At 41.9% G+C, this 7733-nt stretch overlaps 1 non-coding gene across 1 annotated transcript; it reads right to left on the bottom strand.

Annotated features, from left to right (window-relative positions):
- Window positions 1–313: 313 nt before the first annotated feature.
- LOC115070831 lies at window positions 314–475 on the bottom strand. Its single transcript, XR_003849952.1, has one exon. It is a non-coding gene; the product is annotated as a U1 spliceosomal RNA (small nuclear RNA).
- Window positions 476–7733: the final 7258 nt, after the last annotated feature.

Raw genomic sequence — 7733 nt, forward strand, 5'->3', positions numbered from 1 at the left:
ACCGATAAGGAACAAAAGAGGGAGGTTGCGCCAGGCTTACACCAGATCTACCCTTCCTGGAAAAGATGTTTAACCGAAACTATAGCTTTTAGAAGATGATTGATTAAAGTGTCTGCTGAGGAATGCTTTTTGTGTAATGACTGTGTGGGCCTATATAATCTGTACCTGAAACTGAATGGGGGTCGATCGTTCTGACCAGACTTGCATGTCTTGGGAAGCCGGTCGGCCCCAGCTAGCTGGAAAAGTAAAGACTCTGCTTGATTTTTACATCTCCAATCCCGTGTATTTGTTACCTGGAGGGGACCCATCGAGTCACGGACCCTAACAAGCTCAGTCCCCCCTACCACAAATTGCACAGTCAAGTTCCCACATTTGGGGAAATCACGAGGGTTAGCACATCCAGAACGCAATGGACAAGCCTTGACCTGGGAAAACCACCTTAGTGATCATGGTGTGTCCCCTGCCAAGTAAATATGAAAGTACTGGATTTGGGGATAATGCATTTATAACAGGTATTGATATGCCAGTTAATAAGGTGGAAATCTTAAAGGAAGTAAGTTGGATATGGGATTTCAGGAAAATTCAAATGCCCCCTCAAATTGTTCTTCTTGTTTTTATGCCTTGTACAGAAACTGTAAAAATGACATTCTATCCTGTTACATCTAATGCTGGAACTACAAAAACAGAGCTTCAGAGCACTGTAGCACAACAGTCCCGTGAGCTGTGAGCACACGTGTGCACCCATATGCTGGATATTGGGGTGCCAATTGGCGTGAAGCAGAGTAGTGGAATAAATCACTTCTTTTTTTGCCCCCAGATGTCCTTCTGTATAAGGCTCCATTATCGCACTTGTCATATTGTTTCCAGTAATGTAATTTCTATTCCATGTCCCTCACAGAACAAGGCACCCCTTGATGAACAGGGCCTTGTCTTATTTATCTGGATTCCCAGCACAGAGCCCAGCGAGTGATGGGTGATTGTGAAGTGGATGTTACATTGGGCAATCACCAGGCCCTGGGAACCAGCGCTCCCAGTTCCAGCTATGTCTTCCCAAACCTAAGTTTGCACACACGATTGACATTGGCATGGAAATGTGCATTCCAAGCTCGCAAGTTGGGAAACAGCATATGTTAAAAGAAACGGAAAACCCCAGGCAATTTCCTCCCTGGCCATGAGGCACAGAAAACCCAGGCAATTTCCTCCTTGGCCATAAAGCACAGGCACCTGTTGTGTGTGTTTGGCTTGTAACACCAAACACAGCAGCACTGGCTATTCAAGTGACCCAGTGCTTATCAGCATTATCTCCCCGAATATCTTAGATCTGATCCATCAGCATCCTGAGTGCTTTTACCCATTTGAAATCCAGATTAATTTACATGACCTTTGAGAGCAGAATGGATAGTGTTTCTTTCAGAAGAAAACCCTGTCATATGCCACAGAGACCTTCAGCTCAGACTAGAACTTGGTTCTCTACACTCTCGGCCCAGTTAAAATAACCAACCATCCTGGACAAGGGGATTCCCAGAACAGAGAGTGTCCCATTTTTAAAGCAGGGCAAGTCTGAGCTGCCTATCTCTGTTTGCCTGAAACTGTGTCTTCTCCAGAATATAAGACTTTTCAGTGCTAGCAGGGAAAGTCCCAGACAAATTGGGACCAGCTGGTCACTCAAAATCCAATTTTCTCTTCACCATGTAAATCTGTCCTTTGTGTCAATTTGATAAAATATTACTGATTCTGCTTTAAATATTTAATTCCAATGAGAGCCCTATGATAAGAAACAGAGTTTGACAGTTGTTCCACCACTGTGTCCCCTGTAAGAGGCATAAAACTCTACCCACGAATTATAACAAAGAAATGCTCAGAACTAGAGGCTCAAGAATCATGATGAATTTGTTTAAAGAATTTTCAGGTCTTTAAATAACTAAATGTTTAAAGATCCAAGAGGAAGAGGAATCTCATGAAATTGAGCACAGGAAACGAGTGCTGTTAAGTACTGAGCTGTTATTATGTGTCCAAACTAATCAAATCTCAAGTCCTGGTTCCTAAGGGCTCACAAAGTGGTGCTGGTTAGTCATCCTAAGAGCAGACTCAGAATGCATTGCTCACTCTTCTGACACTGTGATCACCCTGCAATTCCTATTATTCCAGGCTTTCAGAGCTGGGCTTAAATATCATCCAGCATTCCCTACCAAAGGGAACTACAATGACCTTTCACTTGTCTTGAAGGGACTTGAAAATCTAGCTACACAGTATCTCAGTTCATAGTGATGTTAGTTTCCTTCACTCCAACTTCAGTCAACAACATCATAAAAGCAGGAAAATATTGCTGGATTGGACCAATGTGATATCCACAAAGTGACAGATGAGTCACCGACATTTGGGAGGCACTTTAGACTTGGGCACTCGAATTCTCATAACCATTCTTCAAGGCTCTTATCATTATGCCTAGTTTAGAAATGGAGAGGCTGCAGTCTTCCACCCTCCCTGGCTCCAAGACCACAGAGCTGGGGATCAGCAGAATCATCTTCATCTTGGGTCTCTTCAGGGTCTCTCCCTGAGTCAGCTCTTCCCTGACATACTCACCACCACACTCACTGCCCTGTTCTGAGAGGGTTGGATTTGTGCAAAGTGACATGTGGCTCATACTATACATGTGAGACAAATCTCATGGGCAAAAGGTTCATGCCAAATTGCCTTACTGAAAGGAAAGTCTGCCTTACAATTAAAGGGGGAGATAACTAACATAGTCACCAAAATCCTACATGTTAGTTTAAAAATAAACTAATTAAGGCATTTTTCTATTACAACCATAGTTACCAAATTCTGAAACGCAATGCTCCTAATGTGATCTGCCATATGAGAAACTCCTTCTCAGTTATGGGTGGTTAACATTCCCAGTCAAGTTCCTACAGTCCAGGTGACAAAATCTCCTGCCTGACTTAAAGTGGTAAATCTGGTCACTATTATTACTTTTAAAAGAAACAGTGGAGACAAGATACGAAGTGGCATGTGACAAGAACAGAGACATGGCACAAGTACTCTCCTGAAAACAAGTTCTTACTTCTAGTGTGTTCTCTGCATTTATTCCCTTTCTTAGAAACAAAACAAAATGAAGCCAAAAAGAAACTTCCAGTACTTTCAGCTGGAAATTTAACATTCCAGATTGCTGTCCTTCCCAAGGATGCTGATAATCTGATTTACTGCCTCTTCGCATGGTTTAAATCAGCAAAGAACATCAAGTACGAAGTCTAGATTTTTCCAAGACAAATTTACTGTTGCAAAGGGCAATGCCACAAGCAACCAAACGTTTCACTGCCCTCACTATTAATAAATCCCCTCGAGTCCCTGAAATTTTACAGGACAATCACCCAAATAGCAATTCCTCAACCCTTGAGACTGAGTACTAGTAGAAGCTCCTAACCCCGGGTTCTTGTCCTGTTCGTTTTCTTTCTGTGTATTCGGCAGCCATTTCCGCCTCCTTTGCTCCTACAGCACCCTGGGGGTGCCCTCCCTGTCACCACTCAGCACTTCACTGTGTGCAGTGGGTCCCTGGTGAAGGCAAGCCCTTTGAGGAAACAGCCAGAATTTCTACAGATTCTACCACTTGGCCGAGAAATTATATGACTACTTTTAAGATAAAATTTGAGGATTATTCATTTATAATTATAATTTCTTATATAATCAACCTGAAAGAGGGTGGTATAGTGCAATTTCATATAAGTAATTAGAAATCCAGCTTTATGAAAAAGATCAACTAAAGAAATTTCTTTGAAAAATATCTGTGATGATGGATAACCCAACTATCAACCTGAGTTGATTATAACACAACGTGTAAATATACAGAAACATCATACTGTACCCAATAAAGATTTACTATGATATATTTTAAAATAGCAATTTCTCTATATCTTAGGGTGCTCACTCACATAAAGCTTTATTTATTATCTTAAATTCTGTAAGTTTTATTTCTCTGTTTCAATTAAAGTTGTACATATTGAGGCCAGAACAGAAAGTTCTGTGGAAATTAGGTGAACTTGACTGAAGAACTGAAGAAAGAGTTCACATTGGCCAAGACTTGGCCAGAGTCTTAAGTAATGTAGAAGACTGAGATTTATGCAGACCCCAGTATCTGTGGTGCTTATTTCTCAAAACTGAAACATTTTTTTATTATTGGTATCTTGAATTTTCCAGGCACAGTTATTGGGACTTTATGTCAATTCTAGTTACAACAAAATAAGAAAAAATTTGCTTCACACTCAAAATGGATACTAAAAGAACAGGTTCACTCACATCAAAGATCCTGATAAACAATTCTCCCTAGTCCATTCCAAGCACAATTCATATTATGATACAGTTCAAACAAGACACTTCAGGAATTTGAGTTTTACAGTGGAAAACTGCACATCTACAAACTAGAAACTTTCATACCCAGCCTGAAAGTCCCTTGTGTTCAAGAACTCATCAGACCCAGGGAGAAAGGAGGCTCTGGGGCCTTTAAGGACAAGAGGGAGGGAGGTAGATGGGCATCTCCTGTCCTTCTGGAAGGCATGAACTGCTCCTCCAACTCAGGCCTCCAGACCCTGCACAGCTGGCTCCTCTCTTCTGCTTCTCTGGCTCTTCTTGAATTTCATCCCCTAGTTTACTTGCAGCACCCCTCAAGGTGGGTAGAGGAAATGGAGCAAAATTATAAAAGAAAATCACTGCTGCTGTTTTGAACAGCTATGGTTAAAAACTTATTATATGAGAGAGGTTGTAGTTCCACTATCTTCAAGAAGCATTTGGGATTATATGTATGTTCCAGTTCTCCACCCTAAACCTATCTGTCTCTAGCCTAACTACTATCTCCAGAAAAGATAACCTGTTCCCTTCAGAGTCATGAATTGTTAGCACGCTCAACACTTCAGCTTCTGCTGATTTGGGAAAATGCTGGATCACAGACTTGTTTTCCAGATAAAGAGACATCTTGCTGCAATGTCCTAGGCTCTGGCTCATCCCTTCTACTGTAGCCCAAACAAACAGTAGCTCCAAAGAAGGTGCACAGTCTTTTTTTCAAGCACCTTATTATCTTTTCATCCCTATTAATAGCTCTTCTCCAAAAACTAGTCTGTGCCAAAGAAAGCTGGCTCTCTGGAGTAGCACAGAACCAGTGTTCTGCTGCTGAGACTGTACCAAGTGGCTATCAGGTCTCCTGTGCTCTCCCAACTGCAGTAAGGATCCACCCTTTGTTCAGATCCAGCAGTTTACAATGGTCTGTCCAAGGAGCTGGCTAGATTCACATCTGGCAGCATCAAAAGCATGATGTGGAAAGGGAGTCCAGTGAAATGTCAAGAGCATCTGCTGGAAGCCAGAAACTAACTGGTGAAGCTAAAGATGGAACTCAAGGCTACTTGGCTCTAAATGCCATGATTTTAACCACATTTATTCACTTCCTAAGTCCATAATATGTTAATAGTTATTAAACGTGAAATGTGTGCTGAGTGTTTGATTGCGCATTGCTATGCCAATGAGGGGTAGTGCAGTGCATATGCTGAGCCCTAGTTAGACTGCAAAGCCTGACTCTCTGGGGGATACAAATGGAAGAGACCAAAGCAGACCCATTTAGAATCAACAGCAGAATGCTAAGGGATCAGGGCCAAGCCAAGAAGAAGGCAGCAGAGGAAAGAAGCAGAGTCAGAGATGTAGCATTTCAGAGATGCACACAAGGCATGTGGGACAGAGAGGAACTGGATGAGGCATGGACCGTATACAGACCAGGAACCACAGGCCATAGATACTACAATATTCAAAGTACAAAAAAGAATAAAACCATAAGCAAGTGAGATGAGTTGATAAAAAGAGGCTGGAGAAGGAAAAAGTGAAGATGCAGGAAATCTGAGTAAGTGCTGAATCTCAGGGGGCTCTGGTAGGTTAGCTCCCAATTCCCCAACAGCAGCCCGGCCTGAGAGTGAATGGTCATCTAACCACTGGGTCTGCCCCGGGTGACTTCTAAATAGTCAAAGATGCCAGTGAGTTGGGTCTAACATTCCATCAGATGTGTTAACAGGATGTTCCCAAAAAATAGCCATGCATTTACTCCATCATTGATTTCCTTAAAGGTCATTTATCTTGGCTATACTTAGAGGTTTTAATACCAAATTAAACACAAGAGGCTGCCTGGGGTACAAATGAGAATAGCGTGGAAGGTTAATCCTGTTCTTCTGCCAAATAGCATGTTATTCATGGTGATGTGTAATGAGCACTGTGCCGCATGATCGGAGTCCAGGAACGACACACCGAATGGGACTGAGCCATGGAATGTGCTTGGGCTTTCTTTCCTCTTCCTCATCCCTCAGAAGGCTTCAGTGCGATTTCAGTCCTCCCTTTAGTTCACTGTCTGCCGTGCCCAGCTCTAACCCTCCATCACCCCTCCTGATCAGGCAGCATGAACTAAGTTGAACAAATGACTAAAGTAAGTACTACAAAAGCTTGTAGATGATTGAGGGGGAGCAGAGCAGAAACAAAAGGAAATGCTCAGTGTCTCTAGGCAATGACCTGGAAGGTAAAAGGGATGTAGAGAGAGGAGCCATCGAACCCCAAAACAAGGGTGTGGGACACTGGCCAAGCAGGGACTGATAGGCACACCTCTTCAGCAGTAGGCATGGAATTTATGAATCCCAAATCAGTCTTGATCCTCTAGAAATTAATTGAACTCTTGTTGGCATTGAGGAACACTGCAGTCTTGTAAACCGTTATAGACATTTTTAGCCTCAACAATATGTCTCAACACTTAGATCCAATGTCAGGAAAAGGAAGAAGGGAAGAAGACTAGTTGTTCTGAAAAATGCATGACAATTTCAGAAATTCTAAAGAGAGACAAGTATGTCTTACAATCAATGAAATTCAGCAACACTAGTTATGATGGATGTTACACAAGAATCATAAGATTCTTTTTTATTTTTATTTTTTTATTTTATGTGTATGTGTGTATTCCCTGCATGTGGTAAGTGCACCCGTGTCATGCGATGCCCATGGAGGACAGAGAGGCTGTCAGATCCCCTGGAACTGGAGTTACAGACAGTTCTTAGCTGCCATGTGGGTGTTGGGATTCAAACCCAGGTCTTCTGCAAGAACAGCCATTGTTCTTAACTGCTAGCCATCTCTCCAGTCCCAAGAATCATAAGATTCTTGAGGAACAACACTTCTATGTTAAAGTCAGGTAAGATCTTGTGACTGGTTTAGGCTGATGGAATGTGATCAGAAGTGGTGTCATTTCTAACCCAAGTTGCTTCACTCTCCACAACAGTCCTTTTTCACTGCAGTAGGCATGAGAGCAGATGGTGGTTGTACAAAGAGGGTTAAGCTACAGAAGGTGGAATCATATCAGCTTCAATCTCTAAGAAATTTCAATGAGAAAAGTCCACCTGAAACCCACCTCATTTTGAACATGTAGCACAAGCAAAAAGTAACCTTCTTACTGTTTTAAGCAAATGAAATGGTGGGGCTATTTGTTGCTCCAATACAACCTAGACTCACCTACTGAAAGATCATCTTAAATTTAAATAAGGCATTTCCTCATTTAGGAATTCATAATTACACTGTAAGGTAGGAAAGACACTAGTAGTCTTGCTTTTAAGATTAAGTTGATACTCAAAAGAGAGTAACTGAATTTTCCAAAGTCACACAGCTAGTATGAGGTACAATGGAACTAAAACACACATCCTCTAATGAAAGAAGGAGCCCATAAGGTCTTTGTC

Source organism: Nannospalax galili, unplaced genomic scaffold (genome assembly GCF_000622305.1).
Source record: "Nannospalax galili isolate Female #2095 unplaced genomic scaffold, S.galili_v1.0 scaffold257, whole genome shotgun sequence".
Classification (NCBI taxonomy): Eukaryota; Metazoa; Chordata; class Mammalia; order Rodentia; family Spalacidae; genus Nannospalax; species Nannospalax galili.